General features: G+C 41.5%; 1 protein-coding gene across 4 annotated transcripts in view; it reads right to left on the bottom strand.

Moving 5' to 3' along the window:
- The window catches only part of UREF (urease accessory protein F), a 75,338-nt gene extending 52,279 nt beyond the window's left edge, over positions 1–23,059 (bottom strand). For 2 of the 4 annotated variants that reach the window (XR_016260616.1, XM_089431715.1), the window contains exon 1: positions 22,381–23,059. The gene's annotated coding sequence lies outside the window, so the exon portion shown is untranslated. The remainder of the gene's footprint in view (positions 1–22,380) is intronic. The other 2 variants (XM_089431716.1, XM_089431718.1) reach the window with 2 other exon arrangements.
- Positions 23,060–23,493: the final 434 nt, after the last annotated feature.

Genomic DNA, 23,493 nt, shown 5'->3' with positions numbered 1-23,493 from the left:
CGTGGATCAGAGTCGTCAAGCCTGCGTCGTTACTGAAAGAGGCTGACCGTGTGTGCCTCTGCGTGGTCGAGGAAGCTCCTGTCGCCCCTGTTGCCATCTGTCGAGGAAGCTGCAAGCTTGCATGAAGCCTGTGTGTTAAACAACTGTTGCATGGAGCTTTTGCATGCTGGCCCAGGTCCATTTCCATTTGCTGTCTGTTGCAAACCGTCGAGAAGCTGCGTGTAACCAGCATGGATCACTGGCCCTGTCCAATTTGTCGAGGAAGAGCTATTGTTGGCCCTCTGCATGTTGGTCGCCTCTACGTGCCCCTGTCCAGAACCGGAGCAAGGAGCCTTGTCTGGAAACGTAAGTGCAGTTCGAGCCTATGCTGAGTTGGGGAAGCCTGTGCTGAGTTGGGGAAGTTCATTGAAGCTGAAAGCAATCTGAAAATTGAACAAACCAGAACAACGGGTATCTTTTTTTTTGCAAATTTGTTGAAGGGTTTTTTGGTTTATAAAAAAAAAGGGCAAATTTTCTTTCTGGAAGAGTTACAGGAAAAATCTGAATAGGGATTTTTTGTTTTTTAAACAAAAAAAACTCAGAATTGTAGAAAAGAGTTTCTTTATTTAAAAAAAAACTCAGACTTCTGAAGAGGAAACTAGAAATTGAAGAAACCCTAAACCCTTGTTTTTTTTAAGCCCTTGTTTTTTTTTTAAGAAACCTAGTTAAAAGAAGGATTTGTAGGAAAGAAAATGGCCAAGATGTCGAATGCAAAGTTCAAGGTGGAGAAATTCACTGGCAAGAGCAACTTTGCTCTATGGAAACTAAAAGTTAGGGATTTGCTGGTGCAACAAGGGTTGCACAAAGCTTTGGACGGGGCAAATAAGAAACCTGCAAGCATGAAAGATTCAGACTGGGAGGACTTGGATGCCCGAGCTCTCAGTACCATCAGGTTATGCCTGGCGGATGAAGTTCTCTTCAACATTGTTGAAGAGAGTACAACTTCAGGCTTATGGGAAAAACTGGAAAAACTATATATGACAAAGTCGTTAACCAATAGAATTTATTTGAAAAGACAATTGTATAGTCTTCGAATGAAGGAGGGTTCAAAAATTGCAGAGCATTTAAATGTTTTTAATACACTTATATGCCAATTATCAGATATGGAAGTTAAAATTCAGGAAGAAGACAAAGCTATAACCTTGTTGTGTTCTCTGCCCGAGTCATGGGACCACTTCATAACTTCAATCAGTTTGAGCACCGCTGATTCTTTGAAATTTGAATCAGTTGTGGGAGCTCTCTTATCTGAAGAAGTACGAAGGAAATCCAGTACTAAAACAGCTACATCAGAAGCCATGATAGCTAGAGGACAGTCAAAGGAAAGAGGAGAAAAAACAAGGGGGTCTTCCAGATCTAAATCAAAGGGAAAGAAGTGTAAGGCAAAATGTTGGCACTGCAATAAAATTGGACACCTGAAGAAAGACTGTTGGAAACGAAAAGAGTCTGATAACCCGAAGAAGGAAGCAAATCAGGTTGATTCAGGTATGATAGACGAAGTTTTATCTGCTAAAGAATTATGTATGATAGATGAAACTTCACCTGTATGTAATGTCTCTCAGGGTTTTGAAAGCTAGCTGTTAGACTCTGGTGCTTCTCATCACATGTGTCCACACAGAAATTGGTTTACTTCATATGAAGATGTAAATGGTAGTTCTGTGTTTATGGGTAATAATGTAACATGTTAGACTGTTGGGATGGGAAATATCAGGATTAAAATGTATGATAACACAGTTAGAACATTAACTAGTGTTAGACATGTACCTGAATTGAAGAAAAATTTGATTTCTTTAGGAGTGTTGGATTCGGATGGTTATAAGTTTGAAGGTCAGAATAGAGTGTTGAAAGTCTTTAAAGGCGCCCTAGTTGTTATGAAAGCAGAAAAGGTCGGAAATCTTTACAGACTCAAAGGAAGTACTCAGGTCAGTGAAGCAGCAATTGTGTCAGAAAAAAAAGAAGAAGTTACTCACCTATGGCATCAGCGATTGGGTCACATGAGCGAGAAAGGTCTTCAGATACTAATGAAACGTAAATCTCTTCCCAACTTGAAATCTTTGAAGTTGGATTTCTGTAAGCATTGTGTGTATGGAAAACAGTGTAAACAAAGATTTAAAATTGGAAATCATAATAGTAAAGATATTTGAGACTATATTCATTCTGATCTGTGGGGACCATCTCCTGTTGTATCATATGGAGGTGCTCTATATTTTTTAACATTTATTGATGATTTCTCCCGTAAAGTTTGGGTCTTTATGCTGAAAAAGAAAGCTGATGTATTCAATATCTTTAAACAATTTAAAGCAATGGTAGAGAAAAGAACAGACAAATCAATTAAATGTTTAAGAACTGACAATGGTGGTGAATTCACTTCAATAGAATTTGAACAATATTGTAAGGATGAAGGAATTGTTAGACACAAAACTGTTGTTTATACTCCTCAGCAAAATGGTGTTGTTGAAACTCTTATGGAAAGAGCCAGAAGCATGATCAGCAATGCTAACTTGCAAAAGGAGTTGTGGGCAGAAGCAGTATCTACTGCTTGTTATTTAGTTAACAGATCACCTTCAATAGCAATTAATTGTAAAATTCTTGAAGAAGTTTGGTCAGGTCAGTCTTGTGATTATTCACATTTAAGGATATTTGGTTGTGATGCTTATGCTCTTATTCCTAAAAATCAGCGTTCAAAATTAGATCCAAAATCGAAATGTTATGTCTTTGTTGGGTATGACTATGCGATGAAAGGATACAGGTTGTGGGATCCTACTGGTGGGCTCCAGTATTGCAGCACTGATGCTGCAACTCCTGGGACTCCCTTCTTTACTTTTATCAACCCGGTAGTTCGTAATAAACTTGGAAGCGACAGTGTTGTATGCACAAGTACTAGCTCTTGCCGCAGGCTGTCACTTGATTAGCTGGCACAAGTCTGCTAGGAGCTTAAGCCAACTTCTATGAGCTCTTAGAAGAAGCTTTTAACTGTGATGGATGAAAGCTAACTCAAAGGAGGCTAATCTACTTGTAGAAAGAAGCTGAAAGCTGAAAGGAAACACAAACCCTAGCAAACCCTAGTTTTACCGACTAGCCCTACTGGTTCAAGAAAAGAGATGAAAGTTGCAGAAATGGATGCCATTGACTCTTGGAAAGGTGAAATGCATGTGACTAAGCTACTTCTGAAGGAAAATATGGAAAACACATATTTTTGTATTTTTGAGTAATTTTGCAGGATTATTATGCATGTGCTTTAACTATGTTTAACTGTGCAAGGATTTATTGGCGAAAATAAATGGAGTGAGCGTTTGCAGGAGGTTGGGAAGGTGAAAAGAGGGCCTAAGGGGTCCCTAGCACCCTTCCAGAGAGTTTCACAGCGATCAGATCTCGAAAAACTGCTCACGTGATCTTCTACAGGAAGTCTGCAGGGGTTCTACAGGATGTTCTACAGGAAGTGCCGAAAGAAGATTTTAGAGGGTTGATGATGGAAAACCGGTGGGAAAGTGGAAATGGAGGATGGATGAGGATGAAAAGGGGTCTAGGACCTCGTAAATAAGGCTAAGGAGTGATTAAGGTGGTTGGATTTGTTCAAGGATGGAGGGAGCGATGTTGCACAAGAATGTAGAAATTAGGGCAAATTGAAAAAGTGTGGCAAATGAAGGGAAGGAATCTTGGATTAGGGGTTGGAGTAGGTTGTGTGAGGAAGAAAGGATAGGCAGGGATGGATTATAGGTGATCTGCACACTATCTCTCAAAACTAATCAAAGAAAGACTAAAAAATCAAAGATCTATGTACTTTGACCTAATTTGACCTAGAAACCAAAATCATGATGAACAACAAGCTATGCACAGGAAATCTAAGCAAGAGCAGATCTAAATATGCAAGCACAACTAGTATCACTTTTCCATCTAAAATTCCAACACTTGCAATTGCATTGAAAAGCAAAACAGTGTTTTTGTGGCAGCAAGTATGCCTTGGTCTCAACTCATGGTCCCAAAGAGGGAGAGGTGAGATCAAGGGTTGCTTGATGGCTTTTTTTGAAGAACTTTTCTGTATTCAAACTGTCAAATCAACCTGAAGCATGAAAAGCTATTTTAATCATCAAAAGCAACCTAAGTAACAAAGCAAGATCTTAACCTAAATAGCAGAAATTATTCTATGAATGCAAAGAAAACACATAATAGTACACAAAGGAGGTACTAGCACTTGGGTTGGGCCCAACCCCAAGAGCTACAGCCTCCTAAGAAAAGCTCAGAGCTAGTGCAAAGTGAAATGTATCTCCATTACTCAAAAAATAACCATGTCCCAGAAATGTTTACAGCAAAAGCTCGAAAATGAGCTGAAAGGCAAAGCAGCACCAAAGTGCGAAAAACAACTATTCAAGAGCTAAACTACCAAGGCTTGAAGCCTTCCTTCTTATGCACCACGAGGACCTCCAACAACTTTCCTTAACTCGAGGAGCTTGGCTGCTCAAAACAGCAAGTAATCAGCCACTTCACAAAAGCTGCTCGGCTGCCCTTGGAAATCATCTTTGGTGGGCTGCTGAACTCCGAGCTGATGGTGGAGAACTCGAGGAAGGGGCCATTTAGTGCAGGAGACACCCTTCCTACTAATCCTCAGCCTTGTTCCCTCGTATTTGGCTGTCAACTGGCTCATAAATGCTTGACTTTGGTCCAAAAGAAGTCCAAAAATCTGCAATAAGAACGTATTAGACTTCATGGTCAAGTGACTATCCTCATTCATTCAATTAACATAAATATACTCAAAAGCATGCATAAACTATGAAGAATGGTGGATTAATCGATAATAATAGGGAAAATGAGCCCAATAAGTTACCCATTTTTGGGGCTCATCATCACCCCCCTGCTAAATGTGTTGCTCATCCTCTGAGCAACTAATCCAGCTCATCATCTTTGATTGCTTTGATTGCCTCTCTAACATCCCAGGCTTCCGAGGTGATGTCCTCTTCTTGGTCATGAAACCCTGCTTTTCTCTCTACTTCCTCCCATTGCCTGTGCTCTTCTTCTTCTTTGACCCCTTCCAGCAGTCCTAAAAGCAATGGAGGACTAAACTTTAGGCCGATCCAGTTGGCCTGCAAATTTTGCATTGACTATTTATAGAGTGGTACTCTTGCCAAGGCCTCCCTCATCCTTGTTGGGGAGTGGTATTCTCTGATTTTCAGACTATGGGACAGTGTGCTCCATCTCCTTGTGCAAGCATGAATGCAGTTATCCCCCAACAGGCTTTCCATGTCCTCAAAGTGAGCAATGGCCTAAGCTTGTCTTTCAACGTAGTCTGGGTGAACCTGGGGGTTGTTGGCGAGGTGCTGATGGGCAGATACTAAAGCTAAGGGATCTCCTAGTTCTGCTCTGATCATGAGTGGCTCCCGTAGCTCCCTGTCCATAACATTCCGAATTTTTGTTGCCCCCTTTTCCTCATGGTTTAACCAAGAGGCCATGGCCATGAGTTGCACATCTCCCAATGAAGCATTGGGGTCCCACAGATTCATGTTCGGAAGGGCCAAATTGTGTAAATAGAACTCTGATAACTTGGCCTTATCTTCTGTTGAGCTACTGTCACACAAGTCCATAAACTGATGGTAATTCTAAAATGGAACGGTGCCCCTCTGGGCCAAGGTGTTAATTTGAAATTGCAACCATTGATCCTTAAGATATAAGGCATATGACTTGGCAGGTTGCCTACATTGTAAGGCTTCTACTGCCCAGCTGGCCATGCAGGCCATCTGGGCGTCTTTTTCTTGCAACTGTTGTTTTAAACCCTGTATCTTTTCTGCTGCCTGAGACTCCTGTTCTTGCAGCAGTTTTGTGAGCATCTCCACATTAGCTTGTAGCTCTGCCTCCTTCTGCTGTTTCTCAGTTGTGTCCTTGTCTGCTGGAGGTCCTTCTTGTTGTTGTTGCCCTCCCAAAATGGACGGGCTACCTTCCTTGTGGACTTCCTATAGCTGCAACTGTTTTCTTAGCAACTCATTCTCCTCCTGCAGCTGGGCTCTTTTGCAGCTTTCTACATGCCTGACCATGGTCAGTTCTCCTGTTAACTCTTTTAACTTCTCCTCCATGTGGCCTATGTCCTCAATTCCCTTAGATTTGGCAATTTTCATCCATGTGTGTGTTCTGATCCTCTCCTGTTCCAATGCAAAGAAGAGTGGCACAGCAAATTTATGTGGGATGATTTTCCCACCCTCTAACAGGTTGTAGTATGAGCCCAAGCTAGGCTAAGGGCTTGGTTCCAGTATCTCCTTGGTCTTTTCCTCTCCCTGTGATGATTTGGCTGCCTTTTCCTCCAATTTCTCGATCTCTTTTAACTTAGCCAGAGTTTCCTGTAGAGATGTCTCGACTTCCTGTAGAGCTGTCTTTGAGTCCATCATCCTAATTCTCTCTCTCCAGGTGGAGGTTTTTGGGCTTCCTCGTTCATAGGTGATAGACATCTTTGAAGGAGACACTTCTTTTGGTTTAGTTGTTGTGTCCTCAATGACAATTGGCTCCTTTGACTGTGGCTGGGGTCTGCCCACTTTTATCCTTGTGCTTCTCCTTGCTTTAAAGTACATGGAGGTTTGCCTCTTTCTCTTCCCTTTTTGTTTTGGAGGTGTGCTTAAGGCAACAAGCATAGCTGCTGCCTCCCTTGCCAATATCTCAGGTGATTTTTCCTCTTGCTTCCTGTAGAAATCCTTGTGTCAATTGTTTCTGTTTGTGTTGCTGAGATTTCAGGGTGTGTCTTTTCCTTTTGTTTCTGTGTGCCTACTTTGGCTGTGGCAGCCTTCATTTGGGCTTTTTCGACCTTCTCTGTTCTACTCTGCATCCTCTTTTCCCTTGGTGTTTTTGCTGTTGTTTCTTCCTCTGTCTTAGGCTCAGCAATCTGGCCCATTTCCCCTTTTTCTTTTTGTTCTTTCTATGCTTGAGTGTCCTGTGACCCTTCATCATTATTTTTCTCACCTTCTTCAGTGTGTTCTCCCTCCTCACTGTTGGATGGTGTGATGTTTTCGGCCAAAGTTCATGTTTCGGAATATTTCCCCAGATATGGGGATAGTGTAGGTGTGCAAAGCATCTTCCACCAATAGTTTGATGAGCCCATGATGGGCCAACTGATCTGGGATCCCCTCATTGAGCTTTGTACCACATTCAATTAGTGACTGAAGAAGGAAATAGGGGATGCTCAGTTTCTTGGCTGGAGGCAAGTCAATCCCATGCCTTAGTTCACACAGTAACCTGAAATGATATCCATAGATGATGCTAAACCTCCCTTCACATGTGATGTACTTCATAATTTGGAAACTGACTTCACTCCAGAGAGGAGGCAAGCTGGTTCTTCTAACCCCGTTTTTGTCTTCTACAGGATGCTCCGTGGGCAGAAAGAATGACTTCTTAGCAATTTGGCCCAATGATCTCTCTTCTTTGCTCCAAGGGAGCCCCAATGGTAGACCAGTAACTACACTGATGAGCTCAGGGGTGAGTTCTAGGGTCAAACCCCTAAAACTAACTGTGGCATGTGTTTTTGACTGTGGTCTCAGGGACATTAAAAACTCCTCAGTTATCTCCTCATCATGACCCCGAATTTTGTCAAAGAAGGATATCCAATTTGCTCGGGTGAAAAGGTCCACCACCTCAGGATGCTCGTGTAGTTTGCTAGAGTCCAATGGTTCTTTCCTTATGAATCCTCCTGGCATGGTGAAAGTGTTTTTTTATGTTTTAATCAGAAAAGGAGATGCTTAGGCAACCAAACAGCCAATCTGAAATGGAGGATAGCTGAATTTGGTTTCCCCTAAACTCAAGAAGGAATTTCTCGTGTTCAAGATCAACTAGCAACAATTCCCTTGTTTGAAAACCACTGTCACCCAGAACTCGACTGTCTGTTTATGAAAGGAAGAATTTTTCTTTTACAGACAGAGCATAAGGATCAGGTTCCCTCTTCAACGCACACGTAGATATGCAAATTCAAATTTTTTCACACACAGGCTGGCCTCTACGGCTGTATATATCTTCCTTACAAGAGAATTTAAAAAGAAAACGTGAAGGAGATTTTTGATGCAGAGGAACTGGGGAAATTTAGTGCAATATGCAGGCAAACGTTTTACTTCCAATACACAAGCAGACTTTTCCTCTGATTTTTCAATCTGATGTCATTCAATTCACCACCTTGCACAAACACATCATGCATAGAGGAGTTTTTTCGAGCCTACCTCGTTTGGAGCTCCAAATTCAACGAAAATCCCAGGTTTTCCTGCTCCGTAAAGCTATTTTGTCTTTCCTGTAGAAGGCCCCCGATTCCTGTAGAATGCCACTGTGCCTCCGAGCGAGCCCGATACGCGGGAGATTTTCGAACACAGGCAGAAAAATTGGTGGAGGACGACTGGTTAACTGTTTTTGGAAGCGGTGGATGCGTACTCTAGTCGAGGACGTTGTAAGTGCAGAGTGAACAGAAGGTGGTGCATGTTTCGGCTGGGCATCTTTTAACTGCGGCGTGATTCGTGGTGAGGGGATGAGGTGGCTAGATCGGACCATTGGTTCGACATCACAGCCATAATGTTTCAGCGTGTTTCTGACCGCCATCACCTCCTCTCTGTCGTTATCCGCCGCCACCACTACCAGTCCCGGCGATTTCTCCCTGAATGGACACTCCACACATGTTGGTTGCACCTCTCGTCGACAATTTTGAATGTAACGGGGCTCGTTTGGATCCCACGAGGATATGTAACTGGCCGAGGGTGGCCAGTTGACTGGCCACCGATTCCACTCAATCCGAACCATTCCCATAGGCATGCAGCTTTTAAAATATGATTTATGCAATTGACGAATGAGTTTAGGCACTTACCTGCGTGGTCACGGCCGCGTTATGCAGATTTCGGGCTTTGGAACCCATTCCTTCGTGTGTTGTTGCCGCATGCACAAGTTTTGGAACCCATTCCTTCGTTTGTTGTTGCTGCATGCTTGGCTTCGGCTGCTGCTAATATTCTGACGTTCAAGAAGAGCTCTTTGCATGTCCCTGTTGCTGTTCTTGGTTGTCCCTGTCTCCGGAGTATGTCTTCCAGAGGGATCAGCTGCTACAGGATTCCTGTAGGATGTCCTGTAGCTGCTTCTCCTCTTGGAATGCAAACTAGAATGAGCAGGGCTACACTGCTGACGAGGGTTCCGGCTGTTGAGGGGTCGAGATGGAGATTGACAGGCATGGTGAGTGAGAAAACTGTTGCTTGATTTGTCAATAAGAGTTTTTGCTGGCAGTATGAAGAAAACAGGGTTTTCTGTGTGTGACTGTGCAGGAACAAATAAAAAAATGGGTGCAATGGAGGTGCAAAGAGATGGAAGAGGGTGACATATGGCGATGGACAGAAACGGGGATGTTTGCAGGTCTCATAGGCAGATTCCCAACATTCGGATTCCCTTCTGAGATCAATTTTGCTCATCTGTGTAGAAGACACAGAACTTCCTGTAGAAGGCACAAAACTTCTTGTAGAAGGTGAAATTTTGGCCCGAATGAGATCAAATCTTAGGAAAGGGTAGTGGTCATGGAGGAATTGATTGTGAGGGATGCTTGCAGCTTGGTGCTGACCTCTGTCCTCGTTTTGTGTGATCCTCCTAACCTACAATGTCCTTCCTGCAACCTGCAAATTGTTCAACAGAAGTCAGGTTTATTTTTTTGTGTTTTTTCTTTCTTTTTTCTTTATTCTTTTTTTTTTGAGACAGCCGAGGTGCCTCCAGGAGGTTTTCACCCTCATTGCCTGCCCTGGGCGCCTCCAAGAGGTTTTCACCCAAGGATCTTTTATTCTTTTCCTGTTTTTTCTTTTTTCTCTTTTTTTTTTTTTTGGTGCTCAGAATGTGGATGGGGTGGAGACAGGGGCCTGCTCCACTACCAGCACTGATTTATCCAGAGTTTCAATGAACTCCTGCTTAGAAAGGGGCTTCCTGTAGATCTTCAATCGATGCCCATTGACGAGCATGGGGATGGCTTCTTCATCAATGGTCCTGATAAGGACTGAACCATTGTCGTTACATTTCTCCACTGTATATGGTCCCAGCCATCTTGTCCTCAGCTTCCCTTTGAAATCCTTGTATCTTGAATCATATAACAGTGCCCAATCTCCCGGCTGAAATTGCTTCTCTTTAAGGTGTCAGTGATGCCATATTTTTCTTTGGAGTTGGACCACCTCTGAGTGGAGGAAGGCCTGCATTCTTTGTTCATCTAGTCCATTCAGCTGAAGCAGTCTTTCCTGTTGTGCATGGCTGATATCTAGGTCTAGCTGAGCTGCCAACCTCAATGTGTTGTATTCAAATTCTATGGATAGCAAAGCATTCTTCCCGTAGACCAGCTCATAAGGTGTGAAACTTGTTGTAGTTTTCCAAGTAGTGTTGTAGGCCCAGGTGGCCTCAACCAATGTTGTTAAAATCGCGATCAGGATTTATTCGGCGCCGGGAAAAAAGCGGAAAAAATCGTAAAAATCGGGAAAAAAGCGGAAAAAATCGGGAAAAAATCGTTTGGCACAAAAATATTCATTTTTTTTCATTTTTTTTCAATTTTTTTAATATCTAAACCATCTACAACATAAAATAAATACATTGACACATAAATATGATAAAAAAACTAATATATAAGATGTTGAATATCATTTCTAGCGCTAAAATCACACATAACATTGAATCATGTCCTGAATAGTAAGTCCTGAGTCCCAACTCAGCCTCAAAATATCAACAAAAAATATGATAATGTCTCTCATCATGTCATAATGTCATATACAATAAAATGAAAGTCTAAGACTCTAATCCTATTGATTTCCTCTGCCCCTCTTGCGAGAAAATGTCACTGCTTTCACTGATGTCCTCCGTGCGGACAACCAAATGAATAAAAAAAAAAATCGATTTTTGCATATAAAAGCCCGCTGCCCGCGCCAGTAGGGATTTTTTCACAAAAAATCCCGATTTTTTCAAAAAAATCGGGTATAAAAAAAATGGCGATTTTTATGGATAAAAATCGCGATTTGATCGGGTTATGGATAAAATCGCGATTTTTTGAAAAAATCGCGATTTTATCGGGATTTTAACAACACTGGCCTCAACCAAGCGATCTGCCCAATCCTTTCTGCTACTGTTCACCACTTTAGTCAAGATCTCTTCCAAAGCCCTGTTAGTGACTTCCACCTGCCCATCTGCTTGCAGATGATAAAGGGTGGAAGTTCTGTGCTTAATCTTGTGATGAACAAGCAGGTCTTCAATCAGATTAGAGGTAAACTAGCTTCCTTGATCTGTGACTAATTCCCTTGGGTAGCCAAACATATAGAAGATTTTTTCCTTTAAAAACTCAGCCACTTTTTCTTCTGTTGCTGCCTTGATTGCTTTATTTCTGCCTACTTTGTCAGGTAGTCCGTGCACACAATGATGTAAGACTTTTGTCTTGAAGGAGGGTTGATAAAACCCACAAAGTCCATGCCCCACTTCTCAAATGACTCGAAAATCACCTGAGGTTGGAGGGGCATTTCATCCCTTGGAGTCAGTTTCCCCATCCTTTGACATCGGTCACATTGGCTGATGTATTTTCTGACATCTTGATGAAGAGTGGACCAATAGTAGTCTGCCTGTAGAATTTTGAAAGCGGTTCATTTTTGCTGCAAAGTGGCCTCCACAGGGTCCATCATGACAGGTCAGGAGGATGTCAAAAACTTCCTCCTCCCTGACACAACGCCTTAAAATCTGATCTGGGCCAAGTTTGAATAGGTTGCCCTCAATCCAAGTGAATGGGGCGCTTTTCCTCACGATCTTCCTCTTCTCTTTTGAGGATAGGTATGGCGAGAATTGTGCTGAAACCAAGTAATTTGCTATATCAGCAAACCATGGCGAGAGTACTGAAATAGCAAACAGGTGTTCATCTGGCAGTTGATCATCCACCACCCCTTCTTCTCCTGCAGGCAAATCTAGTCTAGACAGAAAATCAGCAATAACATTTTCCTTACTTGGGCTATCAACAATGGTCAAATCAAATTGCTGCAATAAAAGTAACCATCTAATGATACGAGCATTTACATCAAGTTTATTCATCAAATACCTAATTGCAACATGATCAGTGTGTACGAATGTTTGATAACCAGTGATGTAGTGTCTGAACTTGTTTAGGGAATGGACTACAGCTAGGAGCTCTTTCTCGGTTACAGTATAGTTTAATTCTGCCTTGGACAGGTTTTTACTGACAAAATATATGGCATACGGTAGCTTCTCTTCAACTTGTCCTAAGGTTGCTCCTATAGCTTTGTTCGAGGCATTTGTGTGAATGTGGAAAGGTAGGGCCCAGTTTGGACCTCTCAAGATTGGGGCAGTTACCAACTTATCCTTCAACACATCTAGAGCCTCTTGACAGCTGTCAGTCCATATAAACTCAACATCTTTCCCCAAAAGACCAAACAATGGAGAGGCTAGCTTACTGAAATCTTTAATGAACCTTCTATAATATCCCGCTAAGCCTAAAAAACTCCGAACATCCCTTACCTTTTGAGGAGGTGGAACCCTTTGGATGATAGCAATCTTGTTGGGATCCACCTGTAAGCCTTGCTGAGAAATTGTATGACCTAGCATGGTCCCTTCAGTCATCAGGAATTCACATTTCTCAGGACTAAGGGACAGGTTCATCTCAATACACTTGGTTAAAACTTTTCCCAGGTTAGTCAATGCTTCTTGGAAGTTGGACCCATAAGGAGTAAAGTCATCCATATAGATTTCCACCGAATCATGAACCAGCTCAGCGAATATGCTCAGTACTGCTCTTTGGAAAGTGGCAGGAGCGTTGCATAACCCAAAGGGAAGGACCCGGTAGGCAAAGGTACCCCATGGACAAGTGAAAGTGGTCTTGTCTTGGTCTTCCGGGCTGATTTGGATTTGATTATACCCGCTAAACCCATCTAGGAAGGAAAAGAATTTCTTCCCTGCCAGACCATCTAACACTTGATCTATGAAAGGCAAAGGGAAATGGTCCTTCTTGGTAGCTTTGTTAAGTTCTCGATAATCTACACAGATTCTCCACTTCCTGTTTTTCTTGGGCACAAGCACCAAAGGAGAAACCCACTCGCTGTCAGAGATGGGATAGATGAATCCTGCATCCAACAACTTTTGCAATTCTTCTTTGACAATGTCCTTAAGGGCTGGATTCATTCTCCTCTGAGGCTGCCTGACTGGTTTACAATCCTCTTTAATGTAAATGTGATGGGTACAGACTGAAGGGTGGACTCCCTTCATCTCCTTGTAGCTCCAAGCAAAAGCATCCAAATGGCGGTTCAATAAGCTACACAGCTCCTTCTCTTGAGAGGGAGATAGGGATGAGTTGATCTTCAAGGTTCTTTCAGGGCCAAATTCCACATTCTTAACTCGGGAAGAGGTCGGATCAGCCACACAGAGATCCACTAAAGCACTGGCTTGGGTGTCTCCTACCAACTCTTCTAATGGCAGCACACTGGGAGGTGGATTTTGGATTAAATTCTCAATAAGGTCATCCTCGGTTTGAGGACCCCCCCTGGTGGCTTCCACAGTGCACACAGGTGCAGAGTAGACTTCATCCTCATCTTCCTCCTCCAACCAGAAAGGTAAGTCATGTTAGAGCAAAAGTTGGGCAACAGGATATAGGACTAGCTGTTTGGATATTGGCCCATTCTTAATGGTCATGCTCCCAGCTCGACAAGTGATGTAAGCATCTGCAGTAGCTAACCAAGACCTTCCCAAAATGAGGGGGTATCCAGTGAGTTTTGCCTTTGGCTAAAGGATCAAAAAGTCCGCAAGGTACTCCCAAGAATCAACAGAGACCAGGACATCTTCCACAATCCCTTCGGGAGTCACAGTGGAGCGGTTTGCTAACTACAGTACTGTCGAGGTCTTTTTCAGGGAACCTTGAAGGTTAAGTTTGAGCATAGTGTCCCTGGTCATCACATTAATGGCAGCCCCTAGATCAATCAGGGTGTGGGGGATTATGGTGCCATTGATGTTAACATCCACTACAAGACTCCTAGGGTCCAAATATTTTGGACAGATTACTTGTCCCAACATTAGGTCAGACAGTTGTCCTATGACATTGATAGTTGGGGCATCTCTCTTGCGCCTGCCTGGGTGCCTGAAACACTTCTCTTTGATCAGTTTGTTGTAGATTGGTACATCTTTGATGGCCTGGAGAAGTGGTATTTTTACACACAGCTGTTTAAGTTCTCCCAGAAGTTTAGTCTCTTCTGGGTTTGGTTGCGTGTTTCCAGTTAGTCTCTCAGGAAAGGGTGGAATGGCTTTGGGTTCACTTTCCTGTTCCTCTGCTTCATCCTCCTTAGGAGGAGGTTGGCTATCTGGGAGGACCTTCCCAGATCAAAGGTTGATCTCCTGAATCTCCACAGCGTAGGTAGGGCATGTTGTCTCTCTAGTATATACCTGCTGGGCCTGTCTGTTATTGGGGTTCGGGTTCGGTTGAGCAGGCATTTGGGGTTGTCTTGGAGGAGCAGGAGGTAATGGTTGTGGTTGAGCAGGTGGTGGAGGCAAAATGGCGGGAGGAGAGTTGTATTGGGGCCTCCACCCCTGTTGCGGTGCATTCCACTGAGGTTGTGGCTGAACATGAGAATGAAACAAATGAGCAACAGGTTGAGTATCGTATTGAGGTGTATATGACCAAGGAGGGGGTGCGAACCAGGAAGGATGAGCATGGGGACCCCAAAAAGGTATGTGAATGGATTTGTTGGGGTTGTAATACGTTTGGGATGTCCCTTGCATCCCCTGATGGTAAGGTCTGGATCCATGTGGCCTCCTTTGGTTGAGGAAGTAGAGTGGTTCAATGGCTCCTTCAGCCCCTTGGTACATAGCTTTAAGTCCGGGTAAGGTTGGCCACTAGTTTGTAGGGTGGTCTTCCTCACAAACGAAACATACCTCTACTGAGTGCAATGGACACTCGTTCTTAGGATGCTTCCTTGTACATCTGGGACAAAAGATGGCCAAAGCCCTCTCAGCTTCCTCTTTTTTCTGTTGGATTCGGAAAGTATCCAGTTGCATGGCAATGGTCTGTCTCACCTCACTTTTAAGGTCTTCCATCTGATTTGTAAACTCATGTTTGGAGAAGGTGGCAATAGCTGAAAGTGGATTCCCCCTACCTCTTTTCCGGGCTGCCCTAGAGTGGTTTCCAAACACAGTCTTTATGTCATCATAAGGTAGTTGGTAGATGTCTCCTCCAGCTAGCAAATGGAGGGTATCTAGAAGGTCTTCAGGGACTCCTCGGAGTAGAACTAGCTTCAGATATTCGGGGTCAAGTGTGCACCTGGCCCTTTTATAACTGAGTTGGAACCTTTCTTCATAGTCTTCCAGAGACTCATCACTTCCCATGGTCATTCGAAAGATTTCTCCCTTCGTTTCCTTTGACCTACAATAGTCCCGGTATTTGTTGTTAAAGGCCTGCTGCATTTGAGCCCAAGTTGTGATATTGTTTCCAGGTAACCCCATGAACTAGCGTAGTGTTGCATCCTTGAGGGTAGAGGGAAAGAGTTTCAACTTTTGCTCGTCTTCTGCATAGTCATAAGTTCGACAAAGGACAACAAACTCAAACAAGAAGGTATCAGGGTCTTCAGTGGTCAATCCATGGAAGTGAGGTAAGGCTGAGGGACTTATGTTTTTCATTTTTGTGTCCCCATTTGTCTCTCGGATGGGAAAGGCACCTTCTATTCTCTCCTCATTCCCTATACCATTCCTATGTTCAGCCATGGTCTCAAGAGGAACGTTTTCTTGCTCTTCTTCTGTTATAGGATCTTCGTATATCTTTGGAGGTTCACCTATAGGTTCTTCTGGATCACTGCCACCGAAGAAGAGAGAAGGGTGACTCAGTGATGTGGTGGGGGTGTTGGGTAAGAATTTTCCTATATGGTCTCTGTTCCTACGAGGCATGAAATGAAATATTTTTGGTTGATTTTTGCTTTTTTCTGCTTGTACCTGCAAAACTGAAATAGATTGAACTGCAACTAACTAAAATCTATCTTGCTGAAATGAAAATGCAGAATTGAAATGAAAGCAGGAAATGACTAATCTATGCTGCTGAAAGGAAATCGCTGAATTGAAATGACAATTTACGCTTGCGGAATTGAAATTGCAGAATGGAAATGCTAATTTACGCTTGCGGAATTGAAATTGCAGAATGGAAATGCTAATCTATGGTTGCAAAATTGAAATGCTAGTCTAGGAAAGCAGCTAAGTCATCGGGTTCGTCCTAAACCCCCTACGAATCCCGAATCCAGCGAATCCGACACGATTCGGTCCGGATTCGTGTCCAAATCATATGACACGTCGTGTCCTTTTCCGACACGTCGAATCCGAGGTCGTGTCACGATTTTCAAAAGCGTGTCGCGATTTTGGGAAACGTGTCCTGTTCATGGTAATGTTAAATTCTTAAAGTAAAAGTGACATTCTCCTTAATCTTCATTTTCATCATTTTACTTAAATTTTTAACATTACCATGAAATGACTCAGGATGTTTGAGAGTGGTTCCGGCCTCATTGGATTTCATATGGAGAAAGTAGAATTTTAGATTTCATTCAAAATCCAGCAGACTTATCAGTTTTTCAGGATTTTAGGATTGGGGGATTGCAATGTTTCCATTGAATTTTGTCATGTATTAGGGTATGGAACTCGTATTTAATCAAGAGCACCAATCCCTCTATGTACCTTGATGTTAGTGACATTGGTTGTCGAACTCCTGTATCATGACCCTCCTAAAAATGTACGCATCACTCAAACAAAATCTTGACTTGACATGTTATGCTTGTTCTATCTTATGTTAATGCTTAAAGGGTGATATTAATGACAAAGATCCCTATACAGATACAGAGGTAATGACAAAGATACCTCTGGATATTAATGCTTAGAGGGTGATATTAATGACAAAGATCCTGAGTTTCCAACAAGACTAAAAAATTAGACATTTCTCGTGGTGGCAAGAGGGCCAAGCATAAGAAATAGATAATAGATTGACATGTATTTGAATTTTGTATGTACTATGCATGGTAATAGCTATAGATGAAGATCTATGTTTGAAATCAATAAATTTGTATCATTAATTAAAATTTGTGTAAGAAATATGATAATATCTAATTTTTAATATATATATATATATATATATATATATATTTTTTAATATATATATATATATATATATATTTTTAAATATATATATATATATATATATATATATTTTAATAAAATAATATATAACGTGTCATGTTCCGGGGGGTCAGCGTGTCCGAATCCGACACCACGAATCCTACGTGTCCCGAATCCCCGTGTCAGGTGACTTAGGAAAGCAGGAAATGTCTAACCTACTTTTGCAGAAATGAAATTGCAGAATGGAAATGAAACAACTACTCTACTCTTGCTGAAATAAACTACTTAGCAGAAAGTTGTAGTAGAAAATAGAAGAAAAGCAACAATCACAAATACTCTGACGCTTCCCCGATGGTGGGCTCCAGTATTGCAGCAATGATGCTGCAACTCCTGGGACTCCCTTCTTTACTTTTATCAACCCGGTAGTTCGTAACAAACTTGGAAGCGACGGTGCTGTATGCACAAGTACTAGCTCTTGCCGCAGGCTGTCACTTGATCAGCTGGCACAAGTCCACTAGGAGCTTAAGCCAACTTCTATGAGCTCTTAGAAGAAGCTTTTAACTGTGATGGACGAAAGCTAACTCAAAGGAGGCTAATCTACTTGCAGAAAGAAGCTGAAAGCTGAAAGGAAACACAAACCCTAGCAAACCCTAGTTTTACCGACTAGCCCTACTGGTGCAAGAAAAGAGATGAAAGTTGCAGAAATGGATGCCATTGACTCTTGGAACGGTGAAATGCATGTGACTAAGCTACTTCTGAAGGAAAATATGGAAAACACATATTTTTGTATTTTTGAGTAATTTTGCAGGATTATTATGCATGTGCTTTAACTATGTTTCATTGTGCAAGGGTTTATTGGCGAAAGGAAATGGAGTGGGCGTTTGCAGGAGGTTGGGAAGGTGAGAATAGGGCCTAAGGGGTCCCTAGCACCCTTCCAAAGAGTTTCACAGCGATCAGATCTCGAACAACTGCTCACGTGATCTTCTACAGGAAGTCTGCAAGGGTTCTACAGGATGTTCTACAAGATGTTCTACAGGAAGTGCCGAAAGAAGATTTTAGAGGGTTGATGATGGAAAACCGGTGGGAAAGTGGAAATGGAGGATGGATGAAGATGAAAAGGAGTCTAGGACCTCGTAAATGAGGCTAAGGAGTGATTAAGGTGGTTGGATTTATTCAAGGATGGAGGGAGCAATGTTGCACAAGAATGTACAAATTAGGGCAAATTGAAAAAGTGTGGCAAATGAAGGGAAGGAATCTTGGATTAGGGGTTGGAGCAGGTTGTGTGAGGAAGGAAGGATAGGCAGGGATGGATTACAGGTGATCTGCACACTATCTCTCAAAACTAATCAAAGAAAGACTAAAAAATCAGAGATCTATCTACTTTGACCTAATCTAACCTAGAAACCAGAATCATGATGAACAGCAAGATATGCACAGGAAATCATGCAAGAGAACTATGGAAATCTAAGCAAGAACAGATCTAAATATGCAAGCACAACTGGTATCACTTTTCCATCTAAAAATCCAACACTTGCAATTGCATTGAAAGGCAAAACAATGTTTTTGTGGCAGCAAGTATGCCTTGGTCTCAGCTCATGGTCCCAAGGAGGGAGAGGTGAGATCAAGGGTTGCTTGATGGCCTTTTTTGAAGAACTTTTCTGTATTCAAACTGTCAAATCAACCTGAAGCATGAAAAGCTATTTTAATCATCAAAAGCAACCTAAGTAACAAAGCAAGATCTTAACCTAAATAGCAGAAATTATTCTATGAATGCAAAGAAAACACATAATAGTACACAAAGGAGGTACTGGCACTTGGGTTGGGCCCAACCCCAAGAGCTACAGCCTCCTAAGAAAAGCTCAGCGCTGGTACAAAATGAAATGTATCTCCATTACTCAAAAAATAACCATGTCCCATAAATGTTTATAACAAAAGCTCGAAAATGAGCTGAAAGGCAGAGCAGCACCAAAGTGCGAAAAACAACTATTCAAGAGCTAAACTACCAAGGCTTGAAGCCTTCCTTCTTATGCACCACGAGGACCTCCAACAACCCTCCTTAACTCGAGGGGCTTGGCTGTTCAAAACTGCAAGTAATCAACCATTTCACAAACACTGCTCGGCTGCCCTTGGAAATCATCTTTGGTGGGTTGCTGAACTCCGAGCTGATGGTGGAGAACTCGAGGAAGGGGCCATTTAATGCAGGAGACACCCTTCCTACTAATCCTCAGCCTTGTTCCCTCGTATTTGGCTATCAACTGGCTCATAAATGCTTGACCTTGGTCCAAAAGATGTCCAAAAATCTGCAATAAGCACGTATTAGACTTCATGGTCAAGTACCTATCCTCATTCATTCAATTAACATAAATATACTCAAAAGCATGCATAAACTATGAAGAATGGTGGATTAATCGAGAATAATAGGCAAAATGAGCCCAATAAGTTACTCATTTTTGGGGCTCATCACCTACATCGCAGAAGATAGTCATTAGTAGAAATGTAACATTTGATGAATCATCTTTTTTAAAATCAAATGTTGAAAGAATTGAACAGGAACAAGTATCACCAAATCAACAAATTCAGTTGGAGGCTAGACCTTTCGGTGATAGTCAAAAGGAAGAAGAGACTTCTGGAGAAAAAAGTGTTGAAGATACAAAGGAAACTGCTGAAGTTTCTGAACTAGATCAACAACCTGTCACTCTAAGAAGGTCTACAAGGGAAAGAAAAACTCCCAAAGGTATGAAGATTCTGCTTCATCTTTTGCTTTGATTACTGAAGATGGGGAACCTTCTTGTTATCAGGAAGCAGTAGATGATACGGATAGCGAAAAATGGAAAACGACTATGGAAGAAGAAATGGATTCCTTAGCCAAGAACAATACCTGGGATCTTGTAGAACTTCCTGAAGGGAGAAGTGTTGTTGGATGCAAATGGGTCTTCAAACTGAAACAGAAGTTGATGGAAGTATCAAAAGGTATAAGGCGAGACTGGTAGCAAAAGGGTATTCTCAGGTTGAAGGTATCGACTTTCATGAGATTTTTTCACCAGTTGTAAAACTTGTTTCTATTCGTACTGTGTTGGCACTAACTGCATTACTTAACCTTGAGTTAGAATAGTTAGATGTTAAAACAACTTTTCTACATGGTGATTTGAATGAAGAGTTATATATGGAACAACCCAAAGGTTTTGTACAAAGTCGCAGCAGAAGATTAGTTTGCAAGCTCAGGAAATCATTGTATGGTCTGAGGCAATCAGCCAGACAATGGTACAAGAAGTTTGACTCCTTCATGGTGAGCCAGAACTTTATTAGAAGTGAGTATGATCATTGTGTATACTTCAAAAGTTTCAATGGCATATTCATTATCTTAGCTTTGTATATTGACGATATGCTTATTGCAAGCAAAAGCATGGAAGAGATCAACAGGTTAAAGGCTTAGCTCTCTAGGACGTTTGATATGAAGGATCTTGGAGCAGCAAAACATATCTTGGGCATGGAGATACACAGAGACAGGAAAAATGGTAAGCTTTGGTTATCACAGCAGAAGTATGTGGAGAAAGTACTTGAAAATTTATGTATGAACAATGTGAAACCTGTTAATGTTCCATTAGCTTCCCATTTTAAACTTTCTTCGGTTTTGAGTCCTAAAACTGATGAAGAAAAGCAGTATATGTCTCATGTACCATATGCAAATGCTGTAGGCAACTTAATGTATGCGATGGTATCTACAAGACTTGACATTTCACATGCAGTTGGAGTTGTCAGCAGGTTCATGGCAAATCTAGGTGAAGAACATTGGCGAGCAGTGAAATGGGTGCCTCATCTTTAATGGTAGTGAAGGATCAGTCTACAGATATGTAAATGCTAATTATGTAGGTGATTTGGACAAAAGAAGATCTACTACAGGTTATGTCTTTAGTCTTGCAAGTGGAGCAATTAATTGGATGTCAAAGCTTCAAGAAATAGTTGCGTTGTCCACTACCGAAGCAGAATATATAGTTGCTTCAGATGCTAGTAAAGAAGCAATTTGGTTAAAGGGTCTACTTGATGAGATTGGAAGGACGCGGGAGAAAGTGAATGTACTTTGTGACAGTCAGAGTGCTATTCACTTGGCTACAAATCTTGCTTATCATAGCAGAACCAAGCACATTGATGTAAGGTATCATTTTCTGAGACATGTGATCGATGGCAGAAAAGTAGCTCTTCAAAAGGTCCATACACAGGAGAATTGTGCAGACATATTCACAAAGCCAGTTACAGTAGAGAAGCTGCGATGGTGTTTAGCTTCTCTTGGCTTGCAGAAGAGATGATGAATGGGCATGGGCAAGGGATTAGGAAAATTGTTGTCAAGGTGGAGTTTGTTGGTAATTGACAACTAATTAATGTAAATTTGGGTAAATTGTATTAGTTATTGACAAGTTAGTTTCATACCGAATCAGTAGTTATGTAACTGAGGAGGCTCATATATAAAACTGATGAATGCCCGAACTATTGTAAGGAGAATCATTTATTGATTGAATAGAGATTCCAATCCCTTGCCCCGTGGATGTTTCCTTGACACCCTGTCAGGGTTTTACCACGTAAATCTTGAGTTTTTACTTGTATGGTTATGTTCAGTTGCATTCCCTTTCTTGGTTAAATTAACCTTCTTTCTTGATCAGTAACCTATTTTATAACTACACCATCTAGATACCACCATTTTTTTTGTACTGAATATGCTCAAAACTGTCTAAATATTTTTAATATTTCCTTCAAGGGATCATCCGGTTTCCCTGTTAAGGGGAGATGGTCCCTCACCAATGCTTTTCAGGCCAGAATTGGCTTTTTGCAGACATCTCTCTGTCTGAACACACACTTCTACTGTTTACAGCCGCTTGTATACTATGTAAATCATTTTTGGTAAGATAAAGTTCTCCAATTGCTAACAATATATATATATATATATATATACACTTAAGGGGCGTTAACGGAATCGGAATCTGAACAAAATTAAAAATTGCGTGGAATAAATTGCATTTACAAATTAAGTTAAAACAGCTGCCAAATTTACTAGTTTATTTCATGAACGCTGGATAACAAAGTTCAGATTGAAGTAAACAAATTAAATGATTTTTCTGAATTACAAGTCTGCAAAGTGAGCCTTTATCTTTTCAATACAACTCATAGCATCATCTTTTTGCAACAACAAATTATATTATGTTATTACTATACTGGTTCATAATTTGAACTGGGATTGATTAGACTTTCCTGGATCGATCGGAATCTTACTCTGAAAAGAATTGTCCTCGAAAAACTAACCATTCGCGTGGTGCCAGAAGTGATCGGGGCCTTACTGGGAAGCAACTTACGGCCCACCTGAAAGAACCAACGCTTCTAATCGACGAAGGTAAGTAAACGGAGAGTGATCGATTGGTGCACAAATCATTAACCCCTTGCCCTGGGTAAGTTTAATTAATTTTATCTACCAAACGCTGTGACCCATTGTTTTAGGCCTTTCGTGCCCAGGATTCTAAAAAGATAATACAAGAGAATGGACAATGAAGAAAAGAAAAAGCCTGGGAACAAACTGTTTCAGAAGTTCTGCTCATACTTTTATTTTTCCTTTTCAACTCAGAAACCAAATGCAATCGAGATGTTCAGGATAGCTGAAACTCTGCACTGTGAAGCGAGCGAATGAGCTTGGCCTCTATCCTCGAAGGTCAACTATGTTCACAGCTACCAATCCAATAATGTCAATGGCAATGTCAGCATCCACTCCTTATGTCATAAGAATAATAATATATTGTATGTACAATGTGAATGCCGATGTCAGCAAGCACTTGCATTGTTTTTATTTAATTACGCCAAATGCGTTCTAACGGGGCTCTTTACAAATTTCGTCGTCTGTTCAGGCCCTGTTGCGGCCTACCAGCTGTCCGTTGTGAAACACTATCATGCCGTTTTTCAGTGGAGAAAGCAATAAAATTTTAGAAGAACAAGTGGTATTGTTACATGAAGCTCTCTTGATAGGGAAGACATAATGGCAACGCATGAAGGCGGAGGTGCAAAATGTAAAGAAATCTGTAGTGGAAAGTACAGAGGTGGTGAATGTGAAATCATCCCAGGATAAAGGGAAAATGATTGTCCAAATAAACAACCATGAAGAGAACGCAAGAGAAGAAATGAAAGAAGATTCCACCAAAGTTTCCAAAACTTGGGCTCAAGTTATTAGTAATTCTGCTAATAAGGTTGACAACATGCAAGATAGTGAAGGCAAGGAAAGACAAAATAGGGCAGCAAACATAATTATTAAAGGGGTGAAAGACTATGGAAAAAATGAATGTACTCTTGACCTTGCAAGAGACTTCTTGAAAGACAAGTTGCTATGGCAAGGACAAATAT

Source organism: Pinus tabuliformis, chromosome 5_1 (assembly GCF_031772625.1).
Source record: "Pinus tabuliformis cultivar Carrire ecotype Pingquan chromosome 5_1, CPIR1, whole genome shotgun sequence".
In the NCBI taxonomy this organism is placed as follows: Eukaryota; Viridiplantae; Streptophyta; class Pinopsida; order Pinales; family Pinaceae; genus Pinus; species Pinus tabuliformis.
Note: the sequence above shows the minus strand (reverse complement) of the source record. Positions and strands in the feature narration are given on the sequence as shown.